This window comes from Cupressus sempervirens, chromosome 9, assembly GCF_028749045.1.
Source record: "Cupressus sempervirens isolate cs-2001-9-10 chromosome 9, ASM2874904v1, whole genome shotgun sequence".
NCBI lineage: Eukaryota > Viridiplantae > Streptophyta > Pinopsida > Cupressales > Cupressaceae > Cupressus > Cupressus sempervirens.
Window position 1 is genome coordinate 422,591,797 of NC_143126.1, and position 24,786 is coordinate 422,616,582.

Consider the following 24,786-nt stretch of genomic DNA (forward strand, 5'->3'; position numbering starts at 1 on the left):
ATGATTCATGAAGTCATTCATTTGTTGGAAGTGAGAAAAAGGGAAGGACTACTTCTCAAGTTGTATCTCTCCAAAGCCTATGACAAGGTGGACTAGACTTTCCTTAGTTCTATTCTCCAAGCTTTTGGCTTTGATCATGAGGTGCATAAACTCATTTCCCAACTTATTTCTACCTCTTTGCTTGCCATAATGATCAATGGAGCTCCTTATAATTTCTTCAAACCTTTGAGAGGCTTAAGGTAGGGGATCCCCTATATCCTATCCTATTCATTATCATGGTTGAGTGCATTGGTAGGTTGATTCAAAGAAAAAGATAGAAAGCGATAATAAGAGGAATCGAGCCTTCTTTACGGAATGTTTCTTTTATCCATCAACTGTTTCTGGATAATACTATCATGGGAGGGGAAGTTTTGGTCCATGAGGCTAAAGAGATGAAGAGATTACCAGATGTGTATATCAGGGGATTAGGCTAGCTCATTAATTGGATAAAAAGCTCTCTTTTTTTTATATTAATACTCCTATTGAAAGGCAAAGGAAGATTACTAGCATTATTGGGTGTGGGGTTGGTAACCTTCCAACAAGCTATCTTGGTCTCCCATTGGGAACTAAACTACCAGATTCCTACTAGAATGTGATTCTTGATAGGTTTAGTAGGAAATTGGTGGGCTAGAAAGGAACCACTCTAAGCCAAGCTAGAAAATGTCTTTTGGTGAAATCCACTCTTCAAAGTCTTCCAATATATGTGCTGAAGTCTCTTTGGAATACTAGCCAAATATGTTGATAAAATGGAAAATATCTAGAGAGATTTTCTATAGTTTGGTCTTAAGGAACACAAAATATACCCTCTTGTGGCTTGGGATAATGTTTTCCTCCCCAAGAGTTATGGAGGGCTTGGAATTAGGAAATTATGACATCTAAATAAGGCTCTTCTTGCTAAGCAAGTATGGTGCATCTTCAATAGCACGGGGGAATGGAGAGATGTTATAGTGGAGAAGTATATTAGAAGGCCTTCTCTAAGGTTTGTGCTCAATGATCCTAACATCCTAAATGGTTCGATCATTTGGAATGGTATTCTTAAATCAAGAGATCTAGCTAATTCTATGTCCAAGTAGAAATTGGGAAATGGGGAAGACATCCTCTTTATGAAAACTAGGCAAATATTTGTATTAGGCAATTTGGATTGAAAGTTAGAGACTACAAAATAGACCAGGGATGGAGAGACTTGTTTATCATATCAAATGATCTTAAGCCATTAATGGTGATACTAAATTTAATGATCGTGAACAATAAGAGGGATGAATTAATATGGAAGGATAATTGTAATGGTTGCTACTTAGTGGCATTGGGGTATAATTCCCTTTGGAACCTGAAAGAGAAACCTCCTTGGTCTAAGCCCTGGATGCCTAGCATTACCCCTAAGATTAATATGTTCTTTTGGCTGATGTTACAAGATAAAATTCCCACTTTGGATAATTTGGCAGAGGTTAGTATATCCTAAATAGATGTATTCTTTGCAAGCATCAATTAGAGTCGATTAATCATATTTTTTTTCATTGTCCATATTCCATGGAGGTTTGGAATTTGCTTACTAAGAAATATGGGGTTAGTTGGTGTAAGCTAGATAATGTTTTGGATTTCTTTTGTCAATGGGATAGTATCTATAAAGGCACTAATTTGCATGCTATTAGCTCCTAGACTTTGCCTTACTTCTGCTAGGGAGTTTGGAAGGAGAGAAATTATCAAAATTTTAGAGACAAGAAGGAACTTGCTTATGTGCTTGTGGATAAAATCAATAGAAATATGAAGGAAAACTTCCAGATAAGAAAGGGGCAAGATATTAAAGATGGAGGTAGAAATAATGAAAAGGAAAAGGACAAGAGAACAAAAAGACAGAAGGTGAAATGGTTACTTCCACCTGAGGGTTGGCATAAAGCCAACTTTGATGGAGCAACTAAAGGGAATCCTAGTCCTTTGGGATGTGGAGGCATAATTAGAAACTGTCATGGTGGAGGAGTTGTTGCTCTCTCCTACCCCTTGGGAATCTAGACAAATCATTATGTTGAAGCTAGTGCTGCTCTCCACACTATTAAATTAGCCCTGGATGTGGTTATTAAAAATTTATGGCTGGAGGGGGACTCAAATAATATCATCAAATGTATCAAAGGTGTTCTCCGCCCTACCTGGACAATTGCAAATATAATTGAAGAAATTCGCACAACACTTGGAAAAATTTGAATGCATTCATGTGAGTCATGAGTACAGAGAGGCTAACTCGGTGGTCCATTGGTTTGCCAATGAAGCAGTAAAGAAAGACATAGTGATGATATGGAATACTAGCAGGAATATTCTGGTAGGTGTAAAAAGCCTAATTGATCAAGAGAGGATCTAGGGGTATGAGTGAGATCCTAAGTTTATTATGGAAATTAATGTAATTATGGATGCTAGCCAAAGAAATTATGTTAAATATGGATGCAACAAGTTGATGACATCTTCTATGTCAAGTCAACATGTTTTATGGATTGTCTTCTTCCTTTACCATTTTTATGGAATTGAAAGACAAAGAGGTGAAAAAGTGGTATCAAACAGAGGACACAATGGATTGAGGAAGGGAAATAGAGGATGGTGTTGATGAGAATTGATAACGTTCAGGTTACAAAGATGGTGGGAGAATGGAGCAAGAAAGAACTAGTTGGTGAAGGGGACAAATGGAAATAAAGAGCTAAAGTTTGGGAGAAGCTTGAAAAGGGTGGAATAGCAAACTATATCACCAAGCTTCATGAATATGACCCAACAATTACCAATCTTATGGTAAATTCATGGAAGGATGGTAGGGTCAAAGTGGATAGCGTATTGTATCAAGTTATTGTGGAGGTCATTGGCCAAGTCATTGAGATTCTAGATAAGGGTTTAAAGTTCTATAGAGACAAAAAGATGTCTACGAATGCGGTTAAGGATTTCACCAAGAATATGAAAGAGAAAAAGGAACTAGTGAAATGTGAGACCTACTATGAGATGGACTCGATTAAGAAGCTCTAGAGATATGTGCTAAGGGCCATTATTGATTATATATCTATGGACACTAGATTTGATAGGGTTAGGACTGGATCATTTTGTTTTGCTTAATCATTTTTTATATGGGGTTAATGTTTCCTTTCCTTTTTATTTGTATTCTTCCATGAACAAGAGCATTACTGGGCATAGTAAAAAACCTACTTCTAACATGGCCTTGCATGAGGGTTTCCTAATCTTGATCTATGAGCATTTAAAGGTTCAATCTAGGAGTAAATCCTTGTCTCATGTAGTGGCTGCTTTAGACAAGACAGGTAGCTCTAACTTCTTTTCAGATACAGAAGATGTTTAGAGTATAAGCTCTGAGGAGGAGGAAGATTATCTCTCATCTAGAAAGAAGCCAAGGAGAAAAGAAAAGGAAAGTCTTCTTCATCTAAAGTTCCATGTAGGAAAAGCCCCAAGGGCCATGGGCCCAAAACTGCTAGTCAGGGGGAAGAAGAGTATAATGAAGAAGGTGACGATATGGATACAGATGAGGAAAATAAGGGTGAGAAAGAGGTAGAAATAGAGGAGCCAATTGAAAACCCTAGAAAGAAGTAGATGAGGATGAAAGAGGAGGATAAAGCCTTAGAGGGGAAGACATATTTTGGTTAGGAGATTTCTGTGCTTCCACCCTCTCCAAACCCATAGGAGCATGAAAAGGAGAAAATGGAGGAAGGAAGTGGTGAGGTGGTTATTAAGAGATAGGTGTCTAGCCTGGAAAATTTTCAATGTTAGAACCTCAAAGATGGGGATTGTGAGAGAAGTCATGAACCCTCAAATCCTTGCAGAAAAGGAGAGAAAGCTCCAAATGGAGGAACTAATTGATCTAGCACTAGTGGCTATCATAGAAAATGTGAGGGAAGTGGGAATTAACCTACTTAACAATACAAAAAATAGCATGATAGATAATTTTAAATCAATTAAATGGTTGTTTCATGAATTGGAGGAGGTTAAAGAAAGAATGGGATAGTTGGAAAGCCAAGGCAAGAAGTTTGAGAAAGGGAATCTAACAAATCAGGGGGATGGTATTAGGTTGGTGGAAAAAGGGATGCAAAATTTGAAGAATTACAACCACAACATGGCTAAGTAGATTATATCTATTGTGAACTCTCTCAATGAAAACATTGTTACTTTGGGTAGAAAGTTGAAAGCTAAGGGTTTTCTAGAGGACAATGAGGATAAGGACAAAGCTGAAGACAAGATGGATGAGGAAACCATGACAAACATAACCCATAGCTAGCTGGATCAGACTTGCTTGAAGAACTAGGAGAAAATGGCTAAGGAGTTTCAGAAAGCCTATGAAGAGGTGGAAACTATGTGAGACCTTGAAAGGAAGATAGAGGAGTAAGTAAAAGATTATCAATTTCCATATTTTTGTATTTTAGGTTTCTTTTTTTTTTCTTAGTTTGGTTGTCTTTTTGCCTGTCTTTTGATCCAACCTTTCTGTTGGCCATAGTTCTATTTGTAGGCTTTAGTGGTTCTATTTAAAGCCCTCTTATATGTAATAACTTTTGGGTATCAAGATCCCTATAAAACCTATTTTTCTAATAAAAAATATGAACCTAAATGGAAAAATATTTTCTAGTAAAACATGTAGAACCTTGAAACCCAGTCCTCTATTCTAGAAGATAAAATATGGCTCCACACTAGACAGAAAACACATAATAGGAAAAATAATGACATGAAACATTAGATGACAAAAGCTCAAGATTGAAAAATTACTTACACAATAGTGGACACCAAGTTGTACGAGAAGCATACTATAAGGCTAATTGAAGCAATTCAAAGATTCATGCTCAAGATTGTCATCACATGGCCTCTCTCTTAGGTTACTATAGTCTGGTAAGTCTAGATCCTAACCCATAAGTGAGACTCATGTGGAATTCAATATTTATTTCATGATGATAAGGAAGTTTGATTATGCCAATTTTAATAGGTATCTTTTCCCAATCCCATCCTTAGCCTACAATAACACTTAGGACATGGGTGAGGCTCAATAATTGTTAAATATTCAATTTGTAATCCTTCCAATTCATTTATTAGGATATCAATTTATTTTTAAAAATGACAATGACTTACTTAGGTTTCACCACTTTGGGCCATCACTTCCATTGCAAGTCACTCCCTCAAGCATGCTCCTAGAAATCCATCCATTATGTTGCAAGTTGAAAACCAAAAGAGAATAATAAAAAACCAAGTAGAATTGAATAAAATCCAAAAGGCTTAAAAAATCCATGGTACTACATAAATATAGGGTTAGAGAAAACAAACTCAACATCATCAAGGGTATCCAAAAATTTCATCATAATGAAAGAGGGATTCCAAGCAAAAAGTATATATACATCACTAATTCCAAAAATAAGATACGAGGAAACATAACTAAGTCCCTCATATAACCTCTATTATTCAACTAAGCCAAAACATTCATATTAATAAAACTCCAAAAGAAAACATCAAATTAATATTTTCAAAATTAAAATCGAATAAAATAGAATATCCAAGTAAAATCATGGTTGTGATGTGACCTCAATTAGACAATTACAAAAGATCAAAATATAACAATAATATCGTGCATTTGATGAAGAAATTAATATGTTATGCAAGATAAAACCAACACAACGAGTCTAGTGTCCAATATACTCAAGAAATACTCAATGATGGATACCTTACATATATAACATGATAAAATAGATACTAGAATGTTCATTTTCTGACAGAAATCTTGAATACTCAAATCTTGTAATTTTCTATATTAGATAGAATTATTTACAACCAGCTTCAATACTACTAATACATAAGTTTAAATAAATCGAACTAAGTAAAATAAATCAAACTTCCATATTTAACTTATAACTTGAACACCTATGCAAAATAGATTAGTAATATCGTATATCTAAGATGACATAAATAATACCAAATATTTAGTAATTTTAGCTATTACCAATAAAATGTAAAACATCTTTATTTTCTGGAATCAATTTTCATTTTAATATTATTCAATTCTAATTTTCTTATTACAGTAACTAGTATATGAAACTACCAAGCACTATCAGATATAAAGTTATTCTATATCATCGAATAACGGAACCTCATAGAGGAAAATATAACAGCATGAATGGCTGAAAAGAATTGTTTTGGAGGAAAATAAAATGTATTGTTTCAACAATATTTTAAAGTGAAAACAGGACCGACTTCGAAAAGAGTTGATGCTTCCCAAAAATTCATTATTATTGAAGTTAAACTAATAAATCATGGATTTACAATGTAGGCATCATAACAATATATGCAGATTTCTTTCTAACAGTTTAAAATTTGAAGTGGCTTTGTATATTTGAAACGTGTATGGTGGAACATGCTTTTGACTCCACACTACCAAGAAATAGTGATCAGATCTGACGACAATAAACCCGAAGGATTTGGTTTAAAATGTAACCACAACACCATAACTGTGGTGCCTCAACTTGGAATTAAATTGTAGTTCCATTAATCTAATGGAGCTAATTTTAGAGACAATGCTAGATAGAAAAATAGAGGGAAGGCTTGATAGCATATGAATACATTGATGAATTACCAAAAAGGCTTGATCGCATATAAATACATTGATGAATTGCCAAATCTGAAATTAAGAAAAGTATGAATGTCATGTTACATTCCAAGAAGACACAAAACAAAAAAGACGAAGAAAGAAATAGCGTACTCCTCAATAGAAAAAAATGCTAACATGCGACAAAGCTATCACCAAGGAAGAGAGAGGCAAAAACAAAGCCAAACAATGATAATTTAGAAAGATCAGCTAAGTACTTATTCTCACTCTAGCGGTGCTAATTTCAAAATTTTGTTCTATGATTTGTCACAACTATTATATTAAATTCTTATTTTTTTCCATATTGATTAATCGCAATAGAATTCATGCTTCAATGTTTGGCAACTAGTGGATAACAATCTCTTATGTGAATAGTGGCTGGTAGATTTTGAGAAAAAAGAAATTAATAGAAACATCCATTGATGGTGGCTAAAATAAAAATTTGATAGTTTAAATTCGAGTAAATAGATTTGATTTGATTAATAGAGAAGAGAGGGAAGGTGTAGATGATATGACCTTTCTTGAAATGCAATTCAAACAATTCATATGATTTTAACTTTTTGTTAAAATGGAGCTCAAAAGTAAGCTTTCTACTTTTCATAATAGACAACTATTCAATTTGAAAAATATAATAAATTGACAGAACTATAATGAAATCGTAAAAGTGTATCATATACTGAAATAAATTTCATCATAACCTCAAAATTAGAAATTTTAATCTTCACCATAGTGAAAGAAGCTGAAAAAGATGATACACCTAAAACAATTGCCAATTCTCCATTGACTACTATTATGGGTTATAAAAATAGTTCTTACATAATCCATAATTTAACATTATATATCTTTTAACAACCTATAAATGATTTGATGTATGATGGATGCAATTGTATTTTGTTTCTTGATGTATAAGAAACAAATAAAAATGCATCCCTAGAGAACATTTTCTTAAGATGAAGCATCCATGAAGTAAAATTTGTAAATGACATCTTTGCAAAATGTATTGCTCAAGAAGAAGATCCCCAATTACAAAAAGAGATGTTCCCTAAAAGATTGATCTCATGTACGTATAAAGCTTCCTTCTCTAAGAACCCTAGTATTGTTGTAGTATTGTTTTGTGTCACTTGAACTAATATAATTAGATGGTCTATTTAAACTCGTTAGAATCTTTTTTTAAAATTGCCAAAGCTCTGGTTATGTAATTACTTCTTTCCATTAGTTATATAATTAATATCAATTTTGATGTTCCTTCTTGACGAATCCTCCATTGCTAGCATGCAGTTCCAGCACTCTAAATAGTGTTATTGAGTTTTGAAAATTCATTCAAACCCTACATCAAGCTACAACAAAATTCATGAAGGATTTAGTCTATTGATCTGACACTCAAAGGACTTAAAATGCAATCGTTAATGAATTTTTTTTATACTACTGTTTCAAAACACTTATAATCTCTAATGATGACAAAATAATGCCTGGGTTTTAATTTTCTTAGAAATTGTACAAGAATAATGAAAATAAGACCACCCTATTTGGGAAATAGGACAATTATACCAGAGTAGGCTCACTTCTATCCATATTTTTTGTAGACCATTTTCCCAAGAAGGAAAAGCTTCCAATCTCTCAAATTCCAATCGATAAACTCACTTCCCATAGAAGCCTCCCTAATCCACATTGTCTATGGAGGCAAAATTTGTGGAGTATTTGAAACTCCAATTCTCAAATTAATTTCATCTCTAAAAGAATGAATGTAATGCAACGAAAATGTTATAGAGTAGAACTCTGCAATGATCATTCCAAGCCCAACTACCCCATATGTAGTTCAGGCACCAAGGTCATCTTCTTGCTAAACATCCTACAATTAAATTCTAGTAGGGGGCTCCTAAAATAATGTTGCCCCTATTATTATATTTTGTATAAGCCATACTATTCTATGGCTTAATAGTTTTAAAAATTCCTAATAATAAAGCCCTACTATTATATGGTAGAACTAAGAAAGGGCTTCATAATTTGTGTAGCGGCATTGAGATTGAACTGCTTCTTCAGACCAAATACAAAGAGACAGGGAAAAATTATATGGTCATGATTTAGGTTAAAAGCATGGAAAAAAAAACCCAAACAAAAAATCTTTGAAAAGTAGTTACAAGTCCTCATTTTGGATAGCTTTTCATATTTAGAGAACAAGTGAGAGGGCATCGAATGATTTTCACCCATGCTATGATTTTTTATTCAAATGGGTAAGATGTAAATCATTCTTCTTAACTATATATTTTTGATGGAAGGATATGACATTTATAATTTCAATTGGAAGAATCAATGAGTCATCAAAAGCATGAAGAATAGTGGTTAAGAAAGAAAGAGGTTTGAAGGATCACCAATGGAAACTTTGATCTTTTACCAGTTTTCTACTTTTATTAAAATAAAATCTTCAACAATTTATATCAAAATATAAGTATAAGTTTCCCTGAGTTCTTTGAAAATATTTGCAGAGAAAATGACACAATGTCTGGCTTGAGGTAGTCTTTATATAGGATAATATTCCCTCTTCTTCAACATAGAATTGAGGGAAAATTAGCACTCAAATCTTGCAATACAGTGTCATTAGAAATGAATGATTCTTATTTATTAAAAGAAAATAATGAACATAGATTTGAAGGAATGGGATGTGGAGAACAAAATTGTTTTGTATTTTAACTTACATAGAGATCTCAATTTTCAGAGAGAAGCATAGTGAAGACTCACACAGATACAACCAAGTATAACTAAAAGACACTCCTCACAATTTTAGCACATGAATTCGTACACCAAACTCCTCATTTACTTCGATAGAAACTCGTACAATGTAATCTTTTGAAACAAAATATCTTCTTTTGTGCATGGCCAACATGTTGATAATATTTTGAAACAAGTTATCTTCTTCAGTGCATGGCCAACATGATGATCAACTGATAAGTGTCAGTTGCATGCTTTACAACTTTTGTAAATTCATATGAATAAAAAGAAAAGACTACTAGAAAATTAGCATCTAACAATATAAAAAGTACAATTTAATTTTAATTTATATGTAAAAATATAACATTTAAAAAAAGTATAGATATTGGTAAAGGTTTTTTTCATTTAGCACATCATTCAAGAATTCAACTAGCAGTGAAAAAGCTAGTGAAAACTATAGTCTCTGCCTTGATAGGGACTAATAATGAATCTTATGATGTCTCACTTTCTAGATGTTCCCATTATAAATACCATTTCTTCTATGATTTTTCACAACTATTATATTAAATTCTTTTTTTTTTTTCCATATTCATTAATCATAACTTTTGCAATAGAATTCATGTTTCTATGTTTGGCAACTAGTGGATAATAATGAATCTTATGATGTCTCACTTTCTAGATGTTCCCATTATAAATACCATACCTGCAATTCTAAATTGTAAGGGTGAATCATGTATATACAATAGGCTAGAAGTAAACTTGTATCTAGATCAATCTTTGATATGCACATTTTCTCATAAAGAACAAAGATTTGTTTCAAGAAACACATTATTAATGTAATTTGTTGAGTATTGGTTGGTCACTTAAAAGGATTTGAGTCCATGAATTATTTTGACAAAATTTGCATTGCATCTTGTCAAAGTTTGAACATACAATAAATGTATCAAGTGCCCTAAGTGCATAACAAGTTCAACAAGATGACAATAAGGGATGATGGAAATCTGTACAACCAAATATAATTATGGTGGAAAAATGACACACTTTAAGATACTCCACCAAGAGGGGTATTAGAAGAGATACTAAAAACTTTCTTAAAGAAAAATTAATAGGAGTGATTACATTGATAAAAAAAAATCAAGGATACAAATTCAATGCCATATTGACAAAAGAGGAATCATGATGGCTCTAATTTGTGACTTGAGTTGGTGAAAATAAAACTCGGGGACATGAGAGGAGATATGTAAATGAACAAAAGAATTCTCCTAATGAAATTCTACAAACCTCAACTAGAGTCTGGATTCCTTGATCTAGACAGTGGTGTTCCATTACTCTTTCCAATATTGTATTCCTATTAGCTATAAAAAGAATTAATATGAGCATTGGCTTTGATAGATTAAGTGAACACATGATAAATAATAACTTTCGTAACTATTCTAAGATTGCACCAACAATAATTTCAAAAATATCATAGAATGAATGGGTGTTGTGAGATCACAACCCATCAAAAAAAAAATGCATAAACTAAAAGTGAAAGGAACATTTTGTACTATATTTTAGCAATTAGGCATCACTAGCTTCCTTAATAGTTGTATTCTCCTTAGAGGATATCACTAGTTGAGATGCAATGATAACAATCATAACCAAACCAATAACCATTCCATATCACATTATCCTCTCCCCCAAAAATGATAATTAGAACCCAAAATATAAGTTGCTAATTAGCATTATCTTCCTTCATATCGAAAGTGTCTCGCTCAATAATTATTGTAAATATTTTATTTCTTATTAATAAATAATATTAGTGATTTTGTATATTTTTTATGGGTAATGGTATGGTTGGGTGTTATACTTTTGAGTAACCTAGAAAACTCAATCAAATAATACTTGTTGAAGTCCACATAGGCACTATGTGGCACCTAGTACAACCTAGGTTGTATGTGTAATACCCCTAAAATTGGTACATTGGTATTCTAAACCAATTTTGGTGCATCAATCTTACAACATCTATTTGTTGATCAAATTAAATCCTATTGTACTAGGAATTTTTTATTCTAATCATCTTTACTTGAACTAAGTGTCAAAGACATAAAATCACTCAACTGTATTAATCATGTACTTTATTTAATTCCTAAATATTGATTGAAATTAGCAAAATTAATCTCCTAATTGAACTAATTTAATTATAAGTCCTAAGTACTTTAATTAAATTAAATCTAGCCTCTTTAGCTAAAACACATAAAAAAGGAATTAAAATATATTGATTTAATGACACACACAGATATATATATATATATATATATATATATATATATATATATATATATATATATATATATATATATGTCATAAGTGTTGTAACTAATTATTTATTTAATTAAAATATTCTATTATGATGTCATGTTTGAATCAATCAATATTCTTTTCTAGTTCATCTCATATCAAAAGGGCATTAAATATATTGATTAAATCAAATATGCTCATCATAATGGTTGAAAATAATTATTTAGTTAATTTAAAAAATTAATTATAAGCACATATTTGAATGGATCAATCTTATATCCTATTTCATCTCATTCAACTCCACCAAAAATGGAGGACTCAATCTCACATCTAATTTGAACTGCACATTTGGTTTAATCTTGATCGTTGATCGGGTCCAAGTTTCTATAAAAGGGATCCCCGATCTCTCACTTGGGAGGATGCACATGAAGAGTATCAAATCTCTATTGGATTGATCACTCAAGTTCTTTTCATTTGAATATCCTTTTCCTTACATGCTCATCATTTAGATTAACAATGCATTCATTTAGCTTAACTTTCTTTTCTTCATTCTTAGATCAATTTGAAATTCACATAGACTAATCTATATCTTCGCATTCAAAAAAATAAAATACATAGATAGATTTTATTTTCATTCATAAATCCTTCATACTAGTTTGGTTTGGTTATTGAGCTCTTAATTCTAATAGTGAATAGTAAAATCTCGTCTACTTAGAAGGCAACAGATTGCCTTGTGTAGACATACCAAATGAATAATCTCATGTTCATTTTGGGATGTTACTAACAAATAATAATCATGTTGAAGTGTGTGTGAATTTAGAGGCCCACAATTAGCACTCACATTTCTAGTGTCCACCATGGGGTAGAAAAATTAATTTTCTAGCCTCATTTTATTCATTATTTTGACATTTGGATTTTTCCTGTACAATATAGTGAATCCTTGCATGACAAGATCTTTTCTGACATGAAGAATATGAAACTTCATGCCACTCTTTGAAATTTCTTTTACAAGAAATTGTATTCTTGCACAAAGAAAGTAATTTCTCACATGGTAGAAAGAAAATCCTTTCATGGAACCCTCTACATTCTCATGCAAGACTTGACATTAAAATAGGGAAAATTTGTATTATAAAGTCTCTTTTTCATGATTTATTTGATCTAACTCTTATTTCTAAAGCATATGTTTTATGATTTATGATTTCTAAAGCATCTTGACAATGGTTTGTAGGATGATTGCCAAAGACACCTTGGAATAAACATACAAACAATACTAATGGTTTTATTGTAGGACATTTTTAAAAATATCTACTTATCAAAGAACAAATTCAAACCTACTCAAACGATGTGTCCATTTTAATGCTTTCCTATACATGTAGTTTAATAGGGCTTTTGAATTTTGTAGGGCTTTAGACAAAGGAATAGAGGAGTATGCTCTTTTCTTCTTGGAAGTGATGCCTAAGAGTAAATAAAAATCCTAGGCACCTTTGAAGGATGGTACCCAAGGGAGGTAAGAAAGGAAATGGTTCTCCAAAGAAAATCCTTTTATGAAGAGATGATGCTTTTTTCCTTTTACGAAAATCAAAATCTTAGAAAAAGACATGTTGGGTTTGATAAGATAGCTCAATTATGAATATGTTATGTGTGTTCGAGTAAGGTGACGAGGTAGAGGACTATGCTCTTTTTCCTTTGGGAAAATAAAAAACTTGGACACTTGAATCTGAGTTATAGTCTGAGTCAACCTCTAGAGTGCCTATCAGAGTGATCCAACCTGTGAGAATAACCCAAGTGGGAATGCACCGAATGCTGATTATTACAACTCACTTTAATAAAGAAGTTTTGTAGAGAGAAAGAGTCATAATCCATGTTAATTTCTTCTAGTTGATTTTGATATCACATATCAAGAAGAGGCTCTGTCTATTGCATTGGGCGACACCGCCCCCAATATTGCTAGTCAAGTGTGTGGAATTTTAGGTGTCAATGTAGGCTATTGGCCTTAACCTCATTTGTGAGGTCACTAGGGATTAATATGAATGAAATCCTAGTAAAAAAATTTTAGTCATTTGCTACCTAGTTCACCTCTGAAAGGGGGCATAATCTTTGTGGAAGGAGGGGGAAGAATCTCTCCTATAGATCCTCACCATAGGCATGTACTTGAACATTGGAAGGTGGTATACGCCCTTGACCCCTACCACAAGCGTGCTCTTTGATGTATATGTTATTGATTTCTTTGAGTCAATAATTTTATTTTATGGTTTTGTGAGGTGAATGCATGCACATAAGTTGTGAGTCAATGATTTTGTTATCCCTACCATTTCAAGTTATACAGATAAAAGAGTATCTTTTTTGAGTCTACAAAATTGTCCAAATTTTCCAAAAAAAAAGCTCAAGACTCCCTTGTCCCTCCAAGTTTCTTTGTCCTTAGTCAGATTGTTTACTACTATTTACATCCCTTGTTTGAGAATCAATTGTATACTGGTGATCCAACATGGTGTCAAAATCTAAAAATAATGTCCGTGTTTGACTAAAAACTAAAACACTGTCAATACTCTATTGTGAAACAGTCAAATCTTATCAAAATCTCTTCAAGTATAGTCCAAACCTATCAGTTTGTCCTTTATTCACTTGTTTCTCTACACAATTTTGCATGAGTGACTACCAATAAGTCAACCCAAGTCATTTCCTTAGGTGGTCCTTTGTACTTCCTTGCACTGGAGGTTGAGAATCCTCACATGAGAATCTACCAAAATTCTACCAATTGGTATAAAATTGTGATGCTGGAGCATCTTGGGTTACCTTGTTATCCTGCACAATTTTTTTCATTTTGCAAGTTGGTGCTGAGTTACTATAGCACTCTTCATGTGCTAAGTTACTGTAACACTTGGTGCCAAGTTATTGTAGCACTCTTCATGTGCCGAGTTATTGTAGCACTCTTCACCAAGTTACTATAGCACTCTTCATGTTCCAAGTTATTGTAGCACTCTTCACCAAGTTACTATAGCATTCTTCATGTCTTGAATTACTATAGCACTCTTCATGTGCCGAGTTACTATAGTACTCTTTACATGCCAAGTTACTGTAGCATTTCTTCATGTGCCAAGTTACTATAGCATTCCTTCATGTGCCAAGTTACTATAGTACTCTTCATGTGCCAAGTTAACATAGAACTCTTCATGTGCTGAGTTACTGTAGCATTACTTCATGTGTTGAGTTACTATAGCATTCCTTCATGTGTGAGTTATCTAATATATGTAGAGTGCTAGTAACTGGACGTGATTTCTCCTAGATGACTTGCAAGATTTATTTCATTTGTGACATTTATGTTAAGATCTTTTCTTTAGATGAGTCTAGATAGTTATTGGGTTAGCCTTCCTCTTATGTAATGTTCTAGAATGATCTGGAAGCCATTTTGGCAAGTATAAATAGAGTGTTTAAGTTAGGCAAGTTTTTGGGAGAGTAGATTGGAGAGCATAACTGAAAGTGTGAAATTGCAGTTGGATCTTTGAATCTAAATATATTTGTATTTGGTCATAACCTAGAAGGCCTTACAGCTGGGCATGTATGAAGATATTTTGATGAATCAATAAAAGTATTTCACTCTTCTTCCTCCTTTGGTTGTTATTCCTTGTGTTTGCTTCCATTGTGTTAACTCTTACAGGGTGGTTTGGATAGCTGGGTACACCTTTGGACCTAGTTATTCATCCTTTGCCTATGTCAACTGGTATCAAAGCTTGAGGTTCATCCTTGTGGAGATTGGATCATGTAGAACCCTAATTTGAATTTGGTTGTAGGGTGGCAAACTTGCAAATTTAACCTATAACTTGCAAAGGGTTACGATCTTGTAGGAACTTGATTTGTAAAGATGGTTCATGGTAGAAGAAATGTTAATGATGCTATATTGGATCAGTTGAGACAAATTGCAGCCAAATTAGATGCTGTGGAGATAGCCCAAAGGAGAGGAGCACATCTCGATGATGTAATTGATGATAAAGCAGCAGCACTAAAGCATAATCTAGAACCTAAAAAAGATCAGGATGAGGAAAGATTGTTGCGAGTGTTGTCTAGGGAAAATTCAAAGCCTGTTGTAGAAGTTGTACCTTATGATAGAAAATTGGACACCAATGTTGTGTTGGATTGGATCTCTGATATGGAGAAGTTCTTTGAGTATGAAAATACTCTTGATAATAGAAAGGTGAAGATTACAGTCACTAGGTTGAAAGGTCATGCATCACTATGGTGGGAGTACTTGCAAACATATAGACAAAGGAGAGGAAAGGAGAAGATCAGAGCTTGGCTAAAGATGGTGAACAAGGTAAAGAAATAATTCCTTCCTACTGATTTCCAAGTTAGCTTGTTGAGAAAGATGCAAAATTTGAAGCAAAAAGACATGATTGTGAAAGAGTATATTGAGTAATTCTATAGACTAGACATCAGATTTGGACATGTGGATGATAATGTTGAGAAAATTGCAAGGTACATAAATGGATTGAGATCTGGAATACAAGATGAGATAAGTTTTGTGAAGTTGGAGAGTGTCGAAGAAGCATACCAATATTCCTTGAAGGCTGAGGAGATCTTGACAAAGAAGCATGAACAAAGACAAAGAGGTAGAGGTGGTAGATTCCAAAGAGGCAGAGGTAGATCTTATGGTGAAGGTGATAGATCTGAAGTTCTATGTAGGATAAAGGCAAATTTGAATAGAAGAATGATGACAAAGGCAAGACCAAATTGAAAAGTGGTAATTCTTATCAAGAATGCACTTGTTCTTACTGAGGAAGAGGTAATTCTTATTCTAGAGGTGGATTTCAGCGTAATTCTTTTAGATGTGGCAAAGAAGGGCATAGATCTTTTGAATGTAGATCCTCTGAAAGTGGGCAACATAATAGAAATATTGTGATTCAAGGAGATGATGAGGGTTAACCAAGTGGATCTTAAGCTGGAGAAAATATGATGGTGAGAAGAATCTTATGTAATAAAGGAAGTGATGAGGAACCTGTTTTAAGGAGAAGTCTTTTCAAGACAAGATGTAAGATGGTTGGAAAATGCTACAAAGTGATCATTGATAGTTGAATTTCTACAAATCTGGCATCAGAGGAGCTAGTTACAAAGTTGCAATTGCAGAGGCTGAAACATCCCAAACCCCATCATGTTTCATGGATCAAAGATGAGTATAAGATATTGGTATGTGAGCAATGCCTTGTGAAGTTCAAAATTGGACATTACTTTGATGAAGTTTTGTGTGATATTACACCCATGGATTATTGTCATATTCTATTGGGTAGACCTTGGCAATATGATAGATATGTTGTACATGATGGAAGATTGAATCAATATACTCTTTGGGTAAATGGGGAAAAACAAACATTGCTATCCTTGATTGAAAGTCCATATGAGGTTAATTATACTGCTGTAAAAACTTGCATGGTTAATGGGAAATAATTTGAAAAGGAAATGAAAAAGAATCAAGTCTGTTCTGCCATAGTTCCTAGAGGACTGAGTGTTGGTAGTAATGGCTGAGTAGCAGAAGCTAGTAATGACCGAGTGACAGCAAATAGTGATAGCTGAGTACTAGTAGAAATTACAGAATTGTTGAATGAGTATAAATACATTATTGCTGATGATATTCTTGATGGTTTACCTCTAGTAAGAAGTATAAGTCATTGTATGGATCTAATTCCCATAGCTAGTTTGCCAAACAAAGCACCATATAGATTGACACCTGAAGAGAATGAAGAACTTAATAAACAAGTGCACAAGTTGTTGTAGAAAGGTTTGATTTGAGAAAGCTTGAGTCCATGTGTTGTACCTACTGTATTAGCACCCAAATAGAATGGAGAATGGAGAATGTGTACTGATTCTAGAGCCATTAACAAGATAACAGTGAAATATAGGTTTCCTATGCCGAGGATGGATGACATAATGAATTGTTTGAGTGGAGCAAAGTATTTTACCAATATTGATTTGAAGAGTGGCTATTATCATATTAGAATTAGAGAAGGTGATGAATGGAAGACTACTTTTAGGACAAAAGATGGTTTGTATGAATGGTTTGTTATGCCTTTTGGTTTGACTAATGCACCTAATACTTTCATGAGGTTGATGAATGGAGTTTTGAAAAGATTCTTGGGTAAGTTTGTGATTGTTTACTTGGATGATATTTAGATATTTAGTAAAACTAAGGAAGAGCATCTTGAGCATATTAGACAAGTATTATAGAGGTCAAAAGAGGAAAACTTGTTGATTAATCTGAAAAAGTGTTCTTTTATGCAAGAGGAGATTGTGTATCTAGGATTTTTGATTTTAGCTAATGGTTTGAATATCGATCCTAAGAAGGTTGAAGCAATTTTGGAATGGCTTACACATAAGAATGTGAGTGAGGTAAGATCATTTCATGGTTTGGCTAGTTTTTATAGAAAGTTTATAAAGAATTTTAGTGTTGTTTGTAATGCTATGACTGAAACAATAAGTGGACACATGGAGCTGATAAGAGTTTTGAGACATTGAAACAAAAGGTTGTTGAATTACCTGTATTGGCTTTGCCTGATTTCAACAAAATATTTCAAGTTGAATGTGATGCAAGTGGTAATGCAATAGGAGTTGTATTAAGTCAAGAAGGTAAGCCTGTTGCTTTCTTTAGTGAAAAGATGAATGATGCTAAAAGGAAATATTTTATGTATGATCAAGAGTTTTATGCTATTGTTCAAGCATTGAAGAAGTGGAAACATTATTTGATTCCTAAGGACATTGTGTTGTATACTAATCATAAAGCTTTACAATACTTGTGAAGTCAACATAAATTGAATCAGAGACATATGATGTGGGTTGAGTACTTGCAGAGTTTTACATTTCTGATCAAGCATAAGAGTGGAATTACTAATAGATTTTCTAATGCATTGAGTAGAAGATGCTCTTTTGACTAAAATGAAGGTTGAAGTTCTTGGTTTTGATGAGATGAAAGAGTTACATGATGCTGACCCTGATTTTCCTAAGGCATGGAGAGAGTACAAAGCACCAAATCTGATAGACCACATAAGTAAGTATAATGAGTATTTCATTCAAGAAGGTATGTTGTTCAAAGGTATTCAATTGTGCATTCCTAGAAGTCCTATGAGGTTGAATTTGATTAAGGAAAATCATAGTGGTGGATTAGCTGGACATTTTGGAATTGATAAGACATTTAGTTTGCTGAAAGAGAAGTATTATTGGCCACAAATGTATAAAGATGTTTAGAAATTTGTAAAGAGTTATGGAGTTTTTCAAGTTACATCAAATGTTGAGCATGTTGCTGAACTTTTCTTTAAAGAGATTGTAAGATTGCATGGATTACCAAGGAGTATTATTTTTGACAGAGACAATAAGTTTGTTGGATACTTTTGGAAGACTTTGTGGAAGAAGATGGGTATTGAATTGAAGTTTAGTTCTACATTCCATCCACAAATAGATGGATAGACAGAGGTGGTGAATAGAAGCTTGGGAAATTTGCTAAGATGTTTGGTTGGGAATAAGCTAAGTAATTGGGAGATGGTATTGGCACAAGCTGAATTTGCATATAATAATTTTGTGAATAGGAGTATAAGGAAGACACCTTTTGAGATTGTTATTGGAATGCATCCTAGAGGTATATCAGATTTTAGAGATGTTTCTAGCAAAGAAAAGAAAAGCATTACAGGAGAAGAATTGTTTGATTTTATGGAGTCTTTGCATAGGGAAGTGAAGTTGAGGTTGGAACAAAGTAATTAGAAGTATAAGGAGAATGCTGATTAGTCTAGAAGACACCATGATTTTAAAGTTGGTGATGAGGTGATGGTTCATCTAAAGAAAGGAAGATTCCTAGTTGGAACATAGAGTAAGCTGAAGATGAAGAAATTTGGACCTTGTAAGATCTTGAAGAACTTTGACAGTGGTAATGCTTATGAAGTTGAGTTACCTGATGACATTGATATATCTCCTATATTCAATATTGCTGATTTTTATAAGTATCATGAGTCAAAGGATGAGGTTTTTGTATTAGATGATTATCCTAAGAAGTAGATTGAAGAAGTTGAATAGATATTGGATCAGAAAGTTGGCAAGAGCACAAGAGGAAAAGATTAATATGAATATTTGGTAAAGTGGAAGAACAAACCTATTAAAAATGCTTCATGGATTTCTCAATTTGAGCTAGACTTAGCTCAAATTGGGACATCTCAATGATTTAGGAGAATCATTTCTTTCAACTCAGGTTGTCTAATGTAGGAGCATCTTGGGTTGCCTTGTTATCCTGCTCAATTTTCTTCATTTTGCAAGTTGGTGCCAAGTTACTATAGCACTCTTCATGTGCCGAGTTATTGTAGCACTTAGTTGGTTCCAAGTTACTATAGCACTCTTCATGTGTCGATTTATTGTAGCACTCTTCATGTGCTGAGTTACTATAATATTCCTTCATGTGCCGAGTTACTATAGCATTCTCTCATGTGCTAAGTTACTGTAGAACTCTTCATGTGTTGAGTTACTGTAGCACTCTTCATGTGCTGAGTTACTATAGCATTCCTTCATGTGTTGAGTTACTATAGCATTCCTTCATGTGTGAGTTATCTAATATGTGTAGAGTGCTAGTAACTAGACGTGATTTCTGTAGGCTGACTTGCAAGATTTATTTTGTTCATGACATTTATGTTAAGATCTTTTCTTGGGATGAGTCTAGACCATTTTTGGGTCAGCCTTCCTCTTATGTAATGTTCTAGAATGATTTGCAAGCCATTTTCACAAGTATAAATAGAGTGTTTAGGTTAGCCAAGTCTTTGGGAGAGTAGATTGGAGAGCATAATTGAAAGTACAAAATTGCATTTGGACCTTTGAATCTTAATATATTTGTATTTGGTCATAACTTAGAAGGCCTTACAGCAAGGCATATATGAAGATATTTTGATGAATTGATAAAAGTATTTCACTCTTCTTTCTCCTTTGGTTGTTGTTCCTTGTGTTTTCTTCCGTTGTGTTAACTCTTGTAGGGTGGTTTTGATAGTTGGGTGAGCCTTTGGCCCTATTTATTCATCCTTTGCCTATGTCAAATTGTCAAAATATTGTTCAAAATGTTAGTTTGTCACTTCCTTACATGATCCAAAATAGAACTTTGCACAAGAAAATGCTAGGAAAATTATTGTTCTATTTCTAGCATTGGTCTTTGTCCTTCCTCGAGCAGTTCTTCTAGAATCATAGTGCGAGCTTTGGGCATTAAACTAACAAGTTGGTTTGTTAGAGGTGTTTTCTCTCCTAGTTCACAATAGTTTCTCACCTCAAAGTCATTTATTCATGCAAGTCTGGAAGGAATTGTCCAAAATCATTGAGCTATTATGAGCTCCATCATAAAAATTTGATCCAATTCTAGTCTTTTTTTGAAAACATTAAGTCATTCCTCTATCTACAATAGTCTAAAACATAGACATCTTACTTAGTTAATCACTTGATCCATACATGAACAAGTCTCCTTACTTGATTGTCTTATTTTCTCTCTTATGTTTGTTCCATCTTGTGTCATGTTAGTAAAAAATTCTCAATTGTTCTAGCCATTTTTTTGACTATTCATACCTAGGTATACAATATGCTTTATGGATCTTACTTTGAGACAAAGTTCTAGTGTGATATTTGTTCAAAAAAATTTATAAGTCATTGTCTATGACTATTGCAACTAGGAGTGGAAACATGTTTCCTCCCCATAGACCAAGATGAGGTAGAGATAGAGGTAGAAATTGTGGTGGAGGTGGTTCCTAGGTATACATGTATAGTCTGAGTTTAGTGAAGGGTCCTCATGATCTGTTTCACCTATTGGTCCACCTAGTGCATGAAGGGTCTTTTCCATAAACTTCTAACAAGTTAGGAATGTGTTATACCAAGAACATCTAGACATTGACAAGACACCTATGTCTTTAAATAGAGTAACTAAAATTTTGTTCAAAACACCTATACAACTTAAACATTTTGAAACCTTCTACACCCTTAGAATTTTAGATCAAGATCAAGAAATAGGGTAAAACAATAGGAGACAATACCAAGAAGACTCCCAAAGAAATGAACGGATGAAACATACTTACACTTATATGAATGATTATGCAGATATTGAAGAGATACCCATAGAAGCCATAGAGAAATTTTGTAATGATAAAAACTTCTAGAAAATGATGGAAATATTACTTCATGATGAGAAAGAGAAATATTTCCTCAAACGCATTCAAGAAGGAGCAAAACTATCTCAACACTTCAATGTTGAAACAATTGTCACACAAGAAGAGGAAACTAAAACCTCAAAATTACAAAAATTACTCTGAGCCAGCAAGAGCAATTGGGCCAAATGTTGATAGAAAAAGATAAACCAGCTATACAATATACATTAGACATTATTTGTCCATTTCCTTTCGATAAGGATTTGTGTATGTCTCCTTTTCCTAGAGGAGCTGAGTTACCAAATACAAACAATACTTAGGAACATCTAATCACCATGATCACTTGAGGGAGTTTGGTGCTTTGTCTATGGAATTCATGAATAATCAAACATATCTAATGTGCTTGTTCCCACAAAGTTTAGGTGGTAAGGACATGGAATAGTTTTCAAAATTACCTGTAGGAATTAAAATATTTGTTGAGATCACTAATATGTTTATTTGGTAGAATTCACACAATATAAAACATCCAATCAACTTACGAGAATTGTGTAACCTTAAACCAAGAATTGGAGAACCTTTCTAGAAATGCTTTAGAATAACTGAGAAGGGTGGCAGGTGAATCAGTTATTCAAGGTATAAATGTCCTAATAAAACTTTTCCACTAAATATAGTGAGCCCATTTAACTAATCATGCATCCAAGCTTAAAATTTCCTACTTAGCAAGTTACTGTAAAATCAACATGCAAGAATAACACATGAAGAATCAACACATAACATAGTGATTTACATGGAAACCCAATTTGGGAAAAACCACTCGTAATATGGTACTCAATTCTCACTCTTCTAAAGTGATCTTTGTGAAAGACCTGCCTTGTTAAAGGCTACAACACACTATTAAATGTGACCTTATTAAAGGATTCAACCATCCTATTAGAAGTAGGCTTGGTTAGAGGACTTTAGAACATTCACTTGGAATGCCACCCTATTAAAGGATTTACAAATGGCTATTAAACCAACCTAAGTCCATAGGATTTTACCCTAGCTGATACAATTGTTAGAGAGTAACATTAAGGGCTTATGATCTGATACAACTCACAACTTAACTTGCAGATTTTAGATCTCATTTCAGCTTTCAAATTTTTCTTGGCTTTTAGTCTCTACAGCTCTGACAGCTTGTCCACCCTTCAACCTTCATCTCCTTGAATCTCCATGCTCGATGTAACAGTGCAATCTCCTCTATGGTCACCTATCGAAGTAGGTTTTCTATACTATGTTCTTCCTCTCTCTTGATGATTTCACCTTGACATCCTACCAACCACTTCAACAACTTAGCAACTCAAAAACTCTTACTTCTTGACCTGTAACTCCTTAAACAGAAGTCTGGAAAACTTTTCCTGCTTGAATATTCCCACTTTTAATTTAAGTTCGAATGGATTAGGTAAGATTCAATGGATCTACCTATAATCTTGTTCCTTCTAGAAAAATCATGAAGAATCCTCCTAAATTCACCCAAAAACAATTTACCTAAAATTTTGTGTAACCAGCTCATTATCCTTATCCTCCATCTAGTTCACAAAATTCAAGGTAACAAACTTGTCGGCTTAGATCTAGAAAATATTTGACTTTTCAAATAATGCAACAACTCAACACTATTGAAATCTTGATGCTCGACACATACTATGTTTTACTGATGCTCAACACTTACTCTAGATTCACTCGGCATCAACTAAGTTTTTATTGATGTCTAATACCTATTACTTTCTTGGCACCTGAGCTTTCTTGGCTCCTTTTGTTTCACTCTACTTACACTAGATTTTTCATCTTCTTGGAATGAACTAGCTTGCTCAACATCCACTAATGAACTTAGTCAAGTATTGCAGATAGCTTTGTTACAACTTATTCTTCCAAAGTTTCTAAGTGTAGCCAACATCTGTATCTTCAAGTATATTATCAATACACCATTTTATCATTGTCTTAACTAACCCTTACACTACATTACAAAACCATAACTCAACCTTTCTCTTAGGTAATTTTGTTACATCTTATTGATTAAATCCACTTCATCAATGAACTAAGTGATAGTACATGGATCTTATAAGCAACTATTTTTCTAGCAAATAACAAGTTTGACATCAGTGACAAAAAAATGATTGAAAACATTCTTTATCAACAATCTCCCTGTTTGCAAAAAATCTCTTTTCTTCAATAATGATCTTTTCAATCAAATTTCAACAATCTCCCTCTTTGGCATTGATGGCAAACCAAACTGATCAACCAAGTTATCAAAATGCTAACTAGGTTAAAACAATAAATCAAATGCCAAAAAGAAAACTTAATCCAAAACTATTCATTCTATCAACAACATAAACTATCTTGTGACTCCCTTTGAATTCTGTAAGTAACTCCCTCTTTCAAAGTATTAGGGATATCTCTTTTGCTATTACACTGTCTTCTCCTTTTTGTTTTACTCTTTCTTTGATTGATTCTTGTCTGCACTGTTTTCTACCTTTGAGCTACAATTTTATTTTCTCTTCCTTTCTATTAATTCTCTATCATTTCTTCCTCTACATGTCTAATCTTTCTATTATTTCTCCCTCTTACATATAGATCCTTTAAATTTTCTACTTCTACCTCTATTTGCATTGATCATTTTTTTCTACTTTTGTACCAACTCTTTCTTTTGATCAGTTTAGCTACTTCTTCCTTTGTCCATTTGATAATTAAGGATTGATCAGTTTTTGTTATTTCTCCCTCGACATAATATTTAAACATCTTGTCATGCAAGTGTATTATTTGCAAGAACTCCAATTTCTCCCTCTGTCACCTTGCTTGATTCTTATTTGGAATTTCATTACTTTGATTACTTTAGGAAAAAACCTAAAGTAAGTATCCTCTACATCAATTTATAACATTTCAACAATCAACTCATTTGATGCAAGAAAATCTTACTGTTGCTCAAAAAACCTTGGATAGGGGTATCACCCCTAACTTACTTCTAAGATATTAAAATTCATCTTTAGGTAATGCTTT

The 24,786-nt window shown here is 33.3% G+C and overlaps 1 long non-coding RNA gene across 1 annotated transcript in view; it reads right to left on the reverse strand.

Annotated features, from left to right (window-relative positions):
• Window positions 1-6,261: 6,261 nt before the first annotated feature.
• The window catches only part of LOC149539098 (uncharacterized), a 32,730-nt gene continuing 14,205 nt past the window's right edge, over window positions 6,262-24,786 (reverse strand). The window contains exon 2 of the long non-coding RNA XR_016356161.1: window positions 6,262-6,667. This is a non-coding gene — a long non-coding RNA (uncharacterized LOC149539098). The remainder of the gene's footprint in view (window positions 6,668-24,786) is intronic.